Raw genomic sequence first — 16,310 nt, forward strand, 5'->3', positions numbered from 1 at the left:
GAGTTCACATTTTTAAAATGTACCTTGGTGACACTGAAGCAGGTGGTCACACCTTGAGTATCATTACTGTAAATCTCTTCAAATTGAAGTTAGAGTCCATGTGTCATATGAGAACCATAAGGTGGCCCTAACAAGTTCCAGGAGGCAAGCATGCCATGTTTAGGTGTCTAATTTTTCCACAAAATTTATCTCCTTGTAAAGCAACTGAACTATTTTTAACCATGTTATCACTTAACAGACTGTGAATTCATTTAATGAGAAAGTCTATATTATTTCTTTAAATCCTCAAATTTTGTTTAAAAAATAGTACCATTCAAAGATTATGGTTAAGATGATTTTAAAAAATAGCTAACATTCACAGAGCACTTTACTGCCAGGCCCTGTTCTAAACACCTTATGTGTGTTAACTCATCTAATACATTTAATTTGTCGTATTCATCTAACACGACACATCTATGAGTAGGTGTCATTATCCCCATTTTACATATGAGAAAACTGAGGACTAGAAAAGTTGATTCGCTAGTTTACAGAGAACCAGGACTTGAACCCAAGAATTTTGAATCTAGAGTTCAGGCTCTTAACAGTTACACTCATGTGTCTTCCAAAACAATTGAGAGGCAATAATTTCAAAGAATCAATTCTGCAAGGGTATAACAAGAACTGTGTTGAGTCTGAAAGGGCACCTTAATATTCTCAGGACTTCTCCATGCAGAAGTTTACCAGACTCTACATGATTCTTTCTTATCTAAGAGAAGCTGACATACACACAAAACGGCAGTCCTTTTTACTTTCTATATTCTTTTTTTTTTTTTTTTTTTTTTTTTTTTTTGCAGTACGCGGGCCTCTCACTGCTGTGGCCTCTCTCCCGTTGCGGAGCACAGGCTCCGGACGTGCAGGCCCAGCGGCCATGGCTCACGGGCCCAGCCGCTCCACGGCACATGGGATCTTCCTGGACTGGGGCACGAACCTGCGTCCCCTGCGTCGGCAGGTGGACTCTCAACCACTGCGCCACCAGGGAAGCCCTCTATATTCTTTATAGTAAGCATTTACCAGTTTTCGAATAAAAGAATAAGTTTTGAATGAAACCTTACTCTGTAACTTTGCCAAGTTAAAGAAAGAGAGGGAGGCTAGGAGGCAGGGAGGGAGAAAAAGAGAAAGAATGGAAGGAGGGAGGGAGGGAGGGAGGGAGGGAGGGAGGGAAAGAAGCGCTGTCATTTAATGTTCTTATTGCAGCAACTGTGAATAAATAAGAAACATGATGTTCATTACTTCCTTAACAACTGCAGCATCTCAGAGTCACCTGATTTCATTCAATACTCTTATAATTAATCCCACTCACCTTCTGCCAAAACAACAAAAAAGGGTACTTCCAAACTACTCTAAATTACAGCAAATCCATTAAACACAAAATGTGGCCATTAAAGAAGCCACAAATAAGTGTTCCCAGGACCCAAACGACCTGGAAATTAATGGAGACAGAAAGGGAATCTAATCAGGAATTGATGCTGATTTTACATGGGGCAAAGAACTTTCTCAGAGTGTGTCTGTCAAAAACACTTGCTTTACAGGGTTTGATTTCTGAACAAAAGTAATTATTTAGATGAAGCTTAAGCTCTATGACAAAGGGAGAACAACATGATCGAAGGTGCTGTTGAAGAAACTGCTGCATGTGTCAAGCAGCCGACCAAAATAATAGATACATCCTGCTGGAACAAATGAGAGAGTATGACAAAGACCCCTTTATGATCATCTATTAACGAAGAAAGGACTAAACTAGATACTCTTGAGTGCCAGGCTCACCAGGGTGAGAGGGGAATCAGACTATAATCTCCTCTGAAAGGGGGTAGAAATCTTTTGTTTGAAGCTGAAATCACTTGATACTTTATTGTTTCAGGGTGAGAAAGGTTGTTATTACTTAACAGCCTGGAGGCCCCTTTTGTGGGAGATAATGTCTCCAGATGTACCCAAAGCAACAGAAAAAAAGGCAGTGAGAGCCTAAATGAAGGCACCATCCCACTGGGAAAAATATTTGTCTTCACATTCACAAAATGGTATCCTAACATGAAAATTCAGATGGTGTCTGCCACAAACTAACATGACCAATAAGTCAAAAATAATCATGGTATGTTTTCCCCAGGACTCTTCTGCAAAACTGTACATATATTTTTCTATATATTATGAGTCCATTAGCTCTATTTTACTGAAAAACATGTAAATACATAAGCAACAAATACAATCATTATTTTCCTAAGTAACACATTACTGAAACTATGTTAGAATAAATTTACAAGAAAATAATATGCAGATTTTCCTCACAATTTATTACAATTTTTTAATAAGACACAAATACATTGCTTTAGGATTTCACTTTACTTTTTTTTTTTTTACTTTACATTTAAGGGCTTGCTTTAGTAGTATTATAAATCAATTACTTTAAAATATATTGATTGCTAGCTAGATTTCAATTATTCATGGGAAAAAATTGTCATTTCACTCATCCAATAAGCAATTGCGAGCTCTTACTGTCATTAGAGAATTGTGGTAGGGACTATGGGGGATAAAGATAAAAGATATACAGCATCCCCAAGAAATGCAATTCCTAAATTCAATTTTATTATTTATTTATTTTTAATTATTCCAAGTATTTAACAGTATTTGTGCCAATGAAATCGTATAAAAAGTTAAACAATATTATACATAGAGTCCTAAATTCAATTTTAAATCACTTGCTTGAAGGAAGAGTGAAATTGACCAAGGAAATATCGTGAAATACTGTGATAGGTTCCCAGGCTGTTCAGTCCATAAGGTTGTTACTACTGGTAGCATTAGTTTGAACATTAGTTTATGTTCCCAAGAACAACGGAGACACCTAATAGAGGAAAGAGGATGAAGAGTTTCCCCTGGCTTTCAAGCTTTATTCAAGGCTAGCATTAGGTGTCATTTTAAATTTTTACTACAGATGGAAGTTTTTACTTAATATACTGTTAATTTGTTTATATCACCTGTCATTTAAAAAGGGCTGTATTTCTAGTGGAAATCACAGAGTATACAGAAGGAACACACCAGTATTTTAAGATATATTTTAAGAGTTATTTTGGACTGTGCTAAACCCCTAAACACAGACAAACAATCCAAAATGAGGAATAACCCAAATTTGGAAATACACTCTACAAAGCTTTTGGAGCATAATTTTTGGTATTTAGATGTTCCTTAGAAGAATTATCTTGTGAGTATTTATTTTGGGCTACCTAGTAGCCCAAAAGCCTTGGTAATAATTAATTTGAAAATAAAATCACGCAATTAAAAATTTGCACCAGGAATTTAGGCAAAATTTAAAGTAGATATGAAAGAAATGACTAAAAGTACGAAAAAATCACATCAACTTAAAGATATGCAAATACTGAAAAAAGGGGTAGCGTTCAAAACCTAGTACTTTTGTCAAATTCTCAGTTGCCCTCACAAAAAAAAAATACCTTAAAAATGTGCGCTTATTTTAAATAAAATTCTTCTCTTGGATAAAAAGAGTGTATAAACTCAAACAGTAACTGTGGGAGGGGCTTACAGTTGGTAAGAGTATTCAATTAATTAATTTGATTACAAATTACAATAATCACAGAAAGTAATCTATTTTGAAATTTTAACAACATTAAAGGACATCATAGTTGGGGTTTGTTTTTTTTTTGGCGGTACGCGGGCCTCTCACCGTTGTGGCCTCCCCCATTGCGGAGCACAGGCTCCGGACGCGCAGGCTCAGCGGCCATGGCTCACGGGCCCAGCCGCTCCGCGGCATGTGGGATCTTCCCACACCGGGGCACGAACCCGTGTCCCCTGCATCGGCAGGCGGACTCTCAACCACTGCGCCACCAGGGAAGCCCATAGCTGGGGTTTTTTGACCTATTAAAAAGGGGCATGATTTTAAGAAAACTGAGATAGCCTCCTATAAAGTTTTCAAATACTGTGCTATTTCATCCATGAAGGCTTCTCAGGATTCCACAATAAGTTCCCTGCCTGTTCTTCCCTGTACTCTGTTTAAAACTGTTATTGAATCACCTTGCTTTCTGCCTTATGTTTCAGTTAATGTAAGTACGTGTCCATCTCCTGCAGTTGACCAAAAGCCTCTTGAGAGCAGGGACAACACCTTAGTCTTCTTGGTATTCTCACAGGAACTTACACCCAGTAGGAACTCAGTACGTGCTTACTGAACTTAGAACTTACTGTTTTCCTCTCTCTCTCTCTCTCTCTCTCTCTCTCTCTCTCTCTCTCACACACACACACACACACACACGCGCACACACACACACACACGCACACACAGAGATTGGAATTTCCCATTTACTCCTTTTTCAACATCCTTGAGGCTCTGGGAAATTTGTCTAATTTCTATATTAGTTACCCTAATTTGGGAAAAATTGAGAACATTTACTACTTCAAGCAAAAAAGTCAACGCATTAATTTTTAAAAAATGCTAATATGCAATCTAGTGGGTGACTAAAAGTTATTATTAACAACTGCAAATAGAAATTCTAAAGATACAGAACAGCAAACCATCTAGACAAGCTCAACTTTTCACAATATTTGTAAGTTTTAACCACACACTATGAAATGCAGTAGGTACTTAGGAAAAAGGAGATGTTCCATTCCACTTTATATTGTTATGCTGACAGCAAATAAATGCTATGATCAAAGGAAAAGTCTTCTCAATACAGAGATAGCGGCAATTAATTCAAAACTCCTAAGAACCCTTTAAAAGGGTTGAGTTTTCATTTTCTTTCTACTGCTGAGCTACAAATACAGAAGGCCAATTGCCTACCACAAGTGCTTATCACTTACACAGTGGTTGAGGACACTTGCCCTATAGTGCAAAATCATCCAGTCCCTCCAACCCAACGTAGGGGGTGTCCCACAGCCCATTGCTATGCCATGCATATTGGCCCCATCATACTGAACACCTAATGAAAATGCAATACTTTTGACTCATTTAAGCTCTTTTAAATCCTGCCTACACTTGGTATAAAAACTTATTTCTGAATGGAAAATTCAGGCTGGTAGGAACAGTCAAGAAACTGGCATGATCTCCTCAAGTTTATGTTTCTTTGATCAAGGACATAATTCTTGAAACAGTATCCAACCTAAAGGTCAGTTCTACAAATTAGTCTACTTTCTGAGAGTTTCAGTACAACTGGCCAAAACCTGGCTAAGGAAACTTTTCCTTTTATTAAGATCTTAGTAGGTCTTTGTAACACACTGACTGGTATGCTCAGTCACAGCAAAAATAAAAGTAAATTATGCCAGGAAAGAGGTGTTCGCGAATTATCATGAAAACAAATGATAATTTTGTTTATAATTACTAGTAATCACGACCTAACAAAATTCTTAACCAGCTCCTAATGGCCTTGAACTTTCAATTAATGGTTCTAACTTCCAATCTCCTATTTTTAAGAGAAGGACAAGAGAGAATAACATCAAGGTGACTTTCAGGTTTGGGTTTTTTTTGTGGGGGCGGGGAGTAGGAGGTAGGATGTTTCATCTAGTTTTGTTTTAGATTCAGATTATGTCTGTAGTTGATAAACAATGAGCTCAACCATACAAAACTATGCAGTAAGGAACAAACTTAGCAAAGTTGACTTTTAGGATCTTCAATATCACAAACTGTCAAATATTTAAGTGTGATCAATATTCTCATACAAAGATTTTCACATGCAAAGGATAAAACAGAGTTTCGGAGAGGGGGAATTTTCTTATACATAGTTTAGCAGAATATACTTTATTACATATTCTATTCCCAGACCAAACAAGATAAAACACATTTTTTCTACAACAATGACTGCAAAGGAATTCAGCATAAATGCTAGGTCTATTCCTATAGCTATTTGAGAGAAAATAGACAGATGGTGGGAAAAAAAATAAGTTCACTTTCATTCAGAGATCTGCTTGGTTTTGTGTAAGCAGACTCCCAAAGAAATGAATACTCTGAGACTTCTAAACAGGACAGTGCCTTCACACTGTCACATTCACACATTCTCCATTATTACCCAGCACTTGTCATAGCCCTTCTGTCTTTGTCCTTCAACTCTCCAAATCAGGATGAGTCACTAGCACCTGCAACTGTCTGGCACATTCCCAAGAAATAAGACACTTTGCAGAGTTAGTTTACCTGCATTGATTCCTGCTCATTTCACTAAGCTGATCACACTGAGGCCAACGTTCAGAAATAGAAGGGGAATGCACCAACCTTGAACCATAAACAGCTCCCTATGAAGTAAAAGGATAAGGTACTGAGACACGTTAATTCTAATCCTCTACCTTCTTTTCTCCACTTGGTCAATTTAGACACATATGATGAATGATATACTCAAAAGCTAACCTCGTATTATATATAAACACCAAAATGCACCTGACTTCCAGTTTGGTACCATATATTGTTCACAATATCTCCCCCCTCAAAAGGAAATAACTCTCTCAATACACACTAACTCTATTAAACCACAATACCGAGAAATCACAAGGAATATTTCAAACATATAGTTCTAAAAAGACTAAATTTACTAGAAAGAAATTTTTTTCCCACTAAGCATTTGAGTTGGAATAATTATTATTTAAAGTTAGAAGACATTTTTTCCCTGCTTAGAAATTCACTTTTCATTTAATCTATACTCTCTTTGCTAGAAAACTATAGTCAGGAAACAGTAAATCCCTGGAAAACAAAAATTAACTACAAATACTAAGAGTTTGCTTTCATGGAAAACAATGAAACAACATATGCTCATGGGTCTGTATTTAAGGATTTCAGATTAGCAAATTAGCTACAATTTCACTAAAGTGTATATATCCTTGGCAAATTCTATTGGAATGTCCTGTTAAAATACGGTCCCTCAAAACAGAGTATTTATAATATCTGATGCCCAAAGTAAACCCAGTGAACACTTGCCCACTTTAAAGTAAGTGACCTTTAAGAAATAGTTTAATTCATTATTTTACTCCTCTCACTTATGCAAGGTACAGGAGGCAGATGTCTGATTTTTCTGCCACCAAATATACTCATTAATCCTGTCTTTTTTCAGATCCGTCCGTGAAAAGCAATGCTTGACCCTAAAGCCAAGATGGCTGATAGAGCGAAAAGGCTGGAGAACATTATCCCGGGAAACAAAAGAGAAACAAAAGGGGCAAAAATACAGATCTACAGACCAAGGCGGGTAGAAAGGGTGACAACTGAACAATATCTCACATTCCTCGCCCAATCAAAAATAAAATTTTTTAAAAAGAACAAAGTACGTAGGCCTCTGGGTAGAAGTAAAGAACTAAAGGATAAGCAAAGCTAGAGCATGATTTTTCTTCAACTTGGAAAACTGGAGAGAGGAGAGGGTCATTTTACCTACCAGTTCTCTGCTCTTCACTTCTGTTTCCTTTCTTCCGACTATTATTCCTCAGATTTCTTTTTCTCCTTAATTCTTTCTACTGAAAGCTGTTCTTTTTTCTCCCCTCCCTCTCAAGGGTCTTTAGACCATCTCCCTTCTCCCTTTTTCCCCACTGGCTGGGAGGACACAGCAGAGAGACTCCCAACCTGCTGACAGTGACGGATGGCTGTGCAGAGGCACACAATGGCAGACGCAGGCATGTCATCAGCCTTGCAGCTGGCCTTCGAAAGAAAGAACCAAAGCCTAAGTCTGACCTGAGGGAGGCTGATTTAATTAAGGTCATACATAGCAAAGGGCAGAGCTGCCTGTGGGCTGCATTCTCTGCCAAATGCCAGGGACAAAGCTTTAAGATGCTTCTCCAGAAGAAAAATTCAAGAAAGTCATGTTGGTAGAATGTTGAAAGGTGGGGAAAAAAGAAAAGACAACAGAGATGTGTTTGACAAATAAGTACAGGTGTACCAAAAGTTTATGATCCAGTGATATACAGACATCAAAATGCAATGACAGTAGGAAGCATATACCAAGTATGTTTTGACATGCCTTTCAAACTAAGAAATATTCCAGATGAATAATGAGATACCCAGACTGAAGTGATCCAGGCTACTCAATCCAACATCAAAGCAAAGTTTCTATTAATGGCAGGTGCAGGATCAGAATCCAAATGTATATATATTTTTTAACCTACAACACATAGTCTATTTTTCATACAGTATATTTAAGAGAAAAGCCTTACCAAACAGGGAATGCGTTCAGGTTTGGGGATTGCTTATGAGACAAGGATTTTGCTAGATGATTGGGACCCAGTGGTGCAAAAAATATACATGATCTCTACCTTCAAGAAGCGCATAGCCTAGCGTTGGTGGGGGGTGGGCGATGTCAGACGATGACACAGGTAAACAAGTAATTACAATATATGTTGAGGCAAAGACACTAGGCTGGTGTGTCTAAAGGGGTGATAGCCTGATTTTATTAAATCCCAAACTTACTTACCCAAATGTATACCATCAGACTACTACTAATATCTTCCTTTGCATGTGTGAACTAACATCTACCACTGAACTCTGCCCCTAAAATGACAACACACTGGGCTTCCCCGGTGGCGCAGTGGGTGAGAGCCCGCCTGCCGATGCAGGGGACACGGGTTCGTGCCCCAGTCCGGGAGGATCTCACATGCCGCAGAGCAGCTGGGCCCATGAGCCATGGCCGCCGAGCCTGCGCGTCCAGAGCCTGTGCTCCGCAACGGGAGAGGCCACAGCAGTGAGAGGCCTGCGTACCGCAAAAAAACAATGACAACACCCTGTCCAACAATAACCAATATAGGGAGAAAACAACAAACTCAGGGTGTCTTTTGTACACTCCAGAAGGCTGGCTGGCAGGTGTCACCTGCAGATGAGTTCCTGAGTTCCTGGCCAAAATACAAAAAAATCATAGCCCCTGTCCTCCTAGGGCTTGTGAAACCTAGGCCTACCATAGGGACCATATTACACCCCTTCCACAGTATCCTTGACATTTGTCAAATTCAGGGGTACCAGAGAGTCAAAAGGCAGGACCCCCAGTGAACGAGCAATTACTCAGCACCAGAGCAGAGCCTGGACTTTGCATGGCTGAACAGGGATAGAATACTGCCAGCAGTAGCAGGACAGGTAAACAGGGGCTGAGTAATGAGCTCAAGTGATGAGGACAAAAGCACAAACAGGGAGCAAGAAGAAGAAATACTTTAAGGCTAAAGCCAAGTTCAGACAACATAGGCAGCCGGGGAAGGTTATCCATGAACTGACCATATATTGTGAAGGGGGGCCATATGGTAAGGACAGGCACTTGGGCAAACAGCAACTAATATCCATCAAAAGATGTCATTAATCATGCAGATAAGACGATTTATCTCTCATTTGGCCTTTTCACCTATACCTTCATACACAGCCCACTTGCTACCAAATTGCTAGCTTCTCAACATTACTAGCACTTCAATCTGTCTGAGTATATGGCATTGGATGGCTGGGGAATGGCTATCACCAAGCACCTACTGAACAATTAAAGCCATATCTTTTGCATTAATGAACTATAATATTTTTTAAATCCTCATACAACATTGACTTTATAGTGGTGGCACTGGTGGTATTAAAAACAATGGTATGGGCTTCCCTGGTGGCGCAGTGGTTGAGAGTCCGCCTGCCGATGCAGGGGACGCGGGTTCGTGCCCCAGCCTGGGAAGATCCCACATGCCGCGGAGCAGCTGGGCCCGTGAGCCATGGCCGCTGAGCCTGTGCGTCCAGAGCCTGTGCTTCACAACGGGAGAGGCCACAACAGTGAGAGGCCCGCAAACAGCAAAAAAAAAAAAAACAAAAAACAAAACAACAACAACAAAAAAAACAATGGTATGTGTGGGGTTTTTTTTTAGCCACAATTTTAAAAAAATGACTCATTTTTCTAATTTATTCTGTAACCGGAATCAGGCATTTGTCCTTGTGCTAAACTTAATCTTTCCAATCTCTTAAGTGTTAATAATGAATTTTCCAACCTCGCTGTGTGTTGAAAAACAAAAAAACAAACAAAAAACCTCACTCATTCTTCAGGTAAGTGAGTCACCATTAGCAGAGACCATTATGATAAGAGAAGGCTTGCAGTCTCCAAGCACAAGCCAGTAATTAGGCAAGAGCCCCCAAGTCAATAATAATTTCACTCTTCGGAGAGACTTAGTAATCAGACATGACATCTAGTTTGTGGTGAATATGCATATGTTTTAAGATACTAACATCAAACTCAGAGTCAATGAGGACAATTCTTTTCTCAGTTGCTCAATATGGATTGTCTTAAACTGCAACCTTTTCAGGCAAAAACAATGTTCCAGTCGCACTTCTATGCAATGTTCAAGTCATTTTTAGGGCTTCCCTGGTGGCGTAGTGGTTGAGAGTCCGCCTGCCGATGCAGGGGACACAGGTTCGTGCCCCGGTCCAGGAAGATCCCACGTGCCGCGGAGCAGCTGGGCCTGTGAGCCACGGCCGCTGAGCCTGCGCGTGCGGAGCCTGTGCACCGCAACGGGAGACGCCACAACAGTGAGAGGCCCACGTACCGCAAAAAAAAAAGTCATCTTTAAAATACATTAAAGCTAAGATCGCCACAAGCTCTCCTAGGCAAACTTTTCATAATATAAAATCTTATCGAACGCTGCCGAAGTTTTACTTATTGTCCAAACTAAGATGAAGCCCCGATAAAGTAAATAAAGTGAAAGGTTTATCACTTGTCACCATGTAATGAAAATAAATATCTTGTTACAAGTCTGGTTAGTCTAATAATAACAATTTCAGAGCAGATTTGCCTACTAGATCAAAGGACTGATTTGCTGGGAGATAGCAATTCTGAGTTTTAAGTCATACACAGCTTTGAGTCTGTTTCACTTTTTGTAAAGAGACATTTTAATAAAGACCCTATGCCTCACACATCTATGTATCATTCACAGCAACTTGCACAGTGCCTTATACATCTTGGGAATGTAACAAAATATTTGCTGGGCATAGTTTCTAACAACCAGCATTAAAGGCTTCCCAAAGCAAGTACAGGAAAAACAAAAGAACATGCAAACCTATTTCTAATATGCTTTTATCATATGTTTCACAACACAAATCTGAGTAATGTTTCTTACTCAGAAGAACTTGCTTCTTTTAAAAAATGTGCACTTCGACAATATTTTAAATTAGTAGATTATTTATAGAAAATGCAAGTAAAGTTAACGTTACTTTTACACTTAGTTCCTTATCTGACAAACTTATTACAAGTAGCTTCACCCCACTCTGTGCACCATATCATATCTAGATTTTCCCAAACAAAACAGAAGTTACAGTGTCTGCCTTAAACTTGGGCGCAGTGGATTTCTAAGCCAGAATGCAAATTATTTCACTATTAAAACATTAAAATAACTAAATTGCTAACAAAACCAAAGAGTAACAAATTAGAGTATATTGGAGAAAAAAATATGCAGGCTGGAAATAGGGACAAAGGGGTTCTTGTCCCTGCTCAGCCATTAATTTACTACATGACCTTACCTAATTAGTTAGCCTCTCTGGGTCTCAACTTCCTCATTTTAATATTATTTTTGAGGCCCATTCAAACTGCATGCTAAGATTCAGCATGTGTCACTGTCCTGCAAACTGATTTACAGTCATACCACCCTTCCCCCAAAAAGTCACATTTAACATGGCAGTTTTACATACTGAGTATGGATTTCTATCAAAGGCAATTTATTAAAATGTCAGATGAGCTTAAGTCCATTTCAAGCGGAGAATTAAGGCAAGTATATTAAAGCAAGTACTGCCTACAGATTCAAGTTTCACCTAGACAGCAGCTGTTGCAATTGAGAGCACAGCCTTTCTTTAATAGTGTAGTTGAAAATTACACCTCTATACAAATGGAGAAAACTACTAAGGGTGATTTTCATGGTCTCAAAAATGTAGATGTACAGTTTTTCTTGTCCTTTCTTTTTCCTTTTCTATATTCATTTTCTTAGGATCAAGACAAACAGAAGAACTAGCCTGACTTGGGAGGGAGGGAGGAGAGTATGGACGTTACAGTACAGACCCAGACAAGCCCCTATTAATTGATGTACTGCACCAGACAGCCCATCCTTCTAGTTAGCGCTCACAACCCAAACGCGATGAAAAGACTTCCTATGGCTGAGATGAAGATGCCTGAACAAGTGAGACTCACCATATGACAACAGCTGAAGACTTGCACTCAAGATGGGATTCAGCACACTCAGGAAAGGGCCAATAAAACAGAAATCTGTGACTGAGACCAATTAGACTAAGTTATAAACTGTATCTATTTACAGCTTTTAAAAAGAACATATTGTGAAAGTACCAAACAGCATTAGCTTGTATGGTACCTTATCATATACACAGCAAATTAAATCAAAGTTAATCCTCAAAGAATTCCATAAAGTTATTTTACAGATGAAGAAACAATATGTGAAGAATTTGGGGATCTGCCCAAATAAGCAAATGGTTAACAATTGTCAGAGCTTTGTTTTAAACTCAATTCTGACTTCAAGTCCTCCAGTGCTTACATTTCAAAATGGTACCTCTAACACCAGTTTTCAGCCCCTACTATTACATCTGATTTAGTAAATTTTATTTTTCACTAAATTCTTCCCCCTCCCATTCCCAATCTGATCCTCCTCTAGGTTCTTAAAGCATTCTATGCATAATTCTCCAAACACTTATTGGGCTTTCTAATTTTTCGTTTCCTTTTGTACCTGAATAGACTCATTTCCAGCAGAGATTGTTTTATGTTTCTTTATAGATGGAAGCCACCAGGTTATCTTTGCTCCTTGTTTTTTGTGGGTTTTTTTTTTTTTTTGCCCCCGAGGCATGTGGGACCTTAGTTCCCTGACCAGGGACCGAACAGGCGCCCCCAGCACTGGCAGCAAGGAGTCTTAACCACTGGATCCCCAGGGAAGTCCCTATCTTTGCTCCTTGTGACCTCTCAAATTTCAACCAATTCATCCAACTCACTCTCCCTACCAAAAAGAACACTCCACAAAGAGAGTGGGCAATCAGATTGCTTCCAGAAAGCCTGACACACAATAGGTGATTAATAATTGTTAGTTGAAGGGATGGTGGGTGGGTGGATGATGCAATACTCAAAAATATTTTACAGCACTTTACAAGGTACACATTTACATACAGCATCCCATGTGAGTAAAACTGTTAATTTGACAATGATAATTTAAATTTTCTCTTTCTGACATGTGGTTCATCATTCTCAATTTCAGAAACTTGCCCAGAGGCACATAGCTAGTAAGTAGTAACTTTTCAAATTCAGAAATGGCCCACAAGACTACCTTACTCTCTGCTTTGTTTCCTCTTCATTTCCAAGATAGCTGTTTGAGAACAGGCTTGATTATGCCTATTAGAACATGAATGAGGTGTTGCCCCATTCTGGTTTCCTGTTGTGAAAGTTTCCTGACTTTTGAAAATTTGAGGGGTTATAGGCCAAACCAAGGAAAGAGACTTCATGGGACTTCCCTGGTGGCACAGTGGTTAAGAATCTGCCTGCCAATTCAGGGGACACGGGTTAGAGCCCTGGTCCAGGAAGATCCCACATGCCGCACGGCAACTAAGCCCATGCGCCACAACTACTGAACCTGTGCTCTAGAGCCCACGAGCCACAACTACTGAGCTTGTGTTCTGCAACTACTGAAGCCTGAGCGCCTATAGCCCATGCTCCGCAGCAAGAGAAGCCACCGCAATGAGAAGCCCGCGCACCATAACGAAGAATAGCCCCCACTCGCCTAGACCCGGCTCGCAGCAACTAGAGAAAGCCCGCGTGCAGCAACCAAGACCCAATGCAGCCAAAATTAATAAATAAATAAACCAAAAAAACCCCAATAATCCTTAAGAAAAGAGACTCAATTAGCTGTGACAAAGGAGATCTAAACAAGTACCATGTAAGAATTCACTGATTCAATTTTCCTGTACACACACACACACACACAGTGCCCAGTCCTCCCCTTGCTTGCTCATTCACAGACTGTTAAAGGGAAACAGGTGATGACTCAGAGTTCACTTCTAACCTTACTTTTCTGGGCCTGTAAACACATTCAGATAAGACAGCATCAGGTGGACTGAACTGAAAACCACAAGACTTCCAGTTACACACACACACACACACACACACACACACACACATCCTGTAGTGCAGGTACACAGAAAATTGAGAGGAGTGGTTTTAATGTAAAGGATAAAGCACCAAAAGGTGCTAGCCAATGTTTACTAAGCAGGGGAAGTGCACTATCTTCTGCTTTGCCCAGAAATGCAAACTCAAAAGAACCCTTTGCATAGCTAATCAAAGACACAACCAAAGTATGACGCCCAGACCAATTCTGAAAATAGCAAGTTTCCTTCAAGGGTCAAACAAACATTAATAGCTCCTTTCTAGACAACCAAAGAACCATAAGGCTAAATATTTTAAATGTATTTGTTTTTATTTTATTTTTTAACATCTTTATTGGAGAATAATTGCTTTATCATGCTGTGTTAGTTTCTGCTTTATAACAAAGTGAATCAGCTATGCATATACAAAAACCCAATATCCCCTCCCTCTTGCGTCTTCCTACCAAACTCCCTATCCCACCCCTCTAGGTGGTCACAAAGCACCGAGCTGATCTCCCAGTGCGAGGCAACGGCTTCCCACTAGCTATCTATTTTACATTTGGTAGTGTATATATGTCAATTCTACTCTTACTTCGTCCCAGCTTACCCTTCCCCCTCCCGGTGTCCTCAAGTGCATTCTCTATGTCTGCGTCCTTATTCCTGTCCTGCCCAAAGGTTCATCAGAACCTAAATGTATTTGTTTTTAAAACAGACATTTCCAACAGGTAAGCCTGGCTACTTTGAGGACTCAGTCTTCACTCAGCTCAGGTGACACCTCCCTCCATCCCCCTTCCTCTAAATTCTTCTCACTTTGTACTGGGAAGAGCTCATGAAGATAGTATCTGCACACCCTCAACACGCGCAATTATGCAACATCGCATCACAGTCACACTGAAACAAGGGGAGTGAACACAAGCCAGTGAGTGGCTCCTGTGCGGAATGAAAGTTCTTAAAATTATTAAGCGCTCTATCCTTAACCCTTACTGCTGATGAAAGGAGACATATATCAAAGTCTGTTTTCCTAACCCAATGCGGAGAATTTAAGTGAGCGGCTTCCGCTCCACTGGAAATCTGGGGACACAAATCAACCCTCAGCAGACAGCATCCAGGGACGTCAGAACCTTACAAGGGGTGTAGCAACCAGCATTAACCGCAGTACTTAGGGGTCCTCACAGAGCCGGACCCCCTTCCTTTGCCAAGACCTCCCAACTTTGCAGAGGAAAGCTGGAAGTGGGGACCAGTGCTAAGCCTTTCCCCAGCTTTAAAGAAAGCTGCACGAGACCTTAAAGAGTCGCCTTACCTTAACTAAAAGAAACTGGGGTGGGAGACGGGGGGGGGCACCAACCCAGGGTAATAAAGAGACAAAGATCACCCCAAACGCGTACGCGCGCGCTCACTGAAGCCGAAACTCTGCAATGCACATTCCACCAACCTTTCACTGTAGGCGGCTTCCTGTGGGGTTTATTCCCCCAAGCCAGCCCTCTCCAGAAAGTTTAAGACTGTTCACACCGACTTTCAAAGGTCCATTGTTTGGTTCCCCGTAAAAGCAATGAAAAGAGCGAGGGAGAGAAAGAAATCAAGATGTGGTTCCCAAAGACCCTTTCTTATGGACAGGACTTACTCGGAGGAGTCTTGTTACTCCTAATCCAAAGAGGAGAAAGGCGGCGCGCGGGGGGAGGGGGGGAGGGTGCAGTGGGAGGCGGGAGGATTTTGCCGTTTCAATAGAAATGCCCCAGTGCCTGACTGCCGCGAGCCGGGAAGGAGCGGAGGGCCATGGCCCGCGTCCTGGCAGTGGCCCCCAGCAGGCAGCAAGGGAGGCAGAGCGGAGGGGGAGGGGACTGGTGACCCCGTTGCTTCTTACCTTCCCCTCCCCCGCTTAGCGTCGGCTAATTCAGGTGCCTACACAGCAGTCCAAAGAGACAGAGCCGAACTCCTGGCGTCCCAGGGTCTGGATCTTCCCTCCATGGCCAGGGAGCCCCTCCAGCCCCGGCCTGCCGCCGCTGCCGCTTTTACGCAACTGGCAGCCGCAGCCTCTGCCAGGAGGTGAAACACTCTCCTCCCGGGAATGACGCGCACTTCCCTCCGCCTCCGCCTCCTCCTCCTCCAGTCCCGAGCTTCAGGGGCAAGGGCCTCGGCTTGCTCTCTCCGGAGCAGCTACTCCGCCGTCTCCGTTCCTTCCCCTCCGGGAGGAAGAGGAGGAGAATCGTGGCCCGGGCGGCTCGGGCCGAAGCGTCCGCGCGACAATGAA

General features: G+C 41.1%; 1 protein-coding gene across 2 annotated transcripts in view; it reads right to left on the reverse strand.

The window, feature by feature from the left end:
• The window catches only part of CEMIP2 (cell migration inducing hyaluronidase 2), a 78,739-nt gene extending 62,672 nt beyond the window's left edge, over nt 1-16,067 (reverse strand). The window contains exon 1 of one of the 2 annotated variants that reach the window (XM_007454493.1): nt 15,924-15,952. The gene's annotated coding sequence lies outside the window, so the exon portion shown is untranslated. Of the gene's footprint in view, nt 1-15,923 lie in introns of both variants that reach the window. The other variant, XM_007454492.1, reaches the window with a different exon arrangement.
• Between the last annotated feature and the right edge of the window lie 243 nt (nt 16,068-16,310).

Source organism: Lipotes vexillifer, unplaced genomic scaffold (genome assembly GCF_000442215.2).
Source record: "Lipotes vexillifer unplaced genomic scaffold, Lipotes_vexillifer_v1.1 scaffold108, whole genome shotgun sequence".
Classification (NCBI taxonomy): Eukaryota; Metazoa; Chordata; class Mammalia; order Artiodactyla; family Lipotidae; genus Lipotes; species Lipotes vexillifer.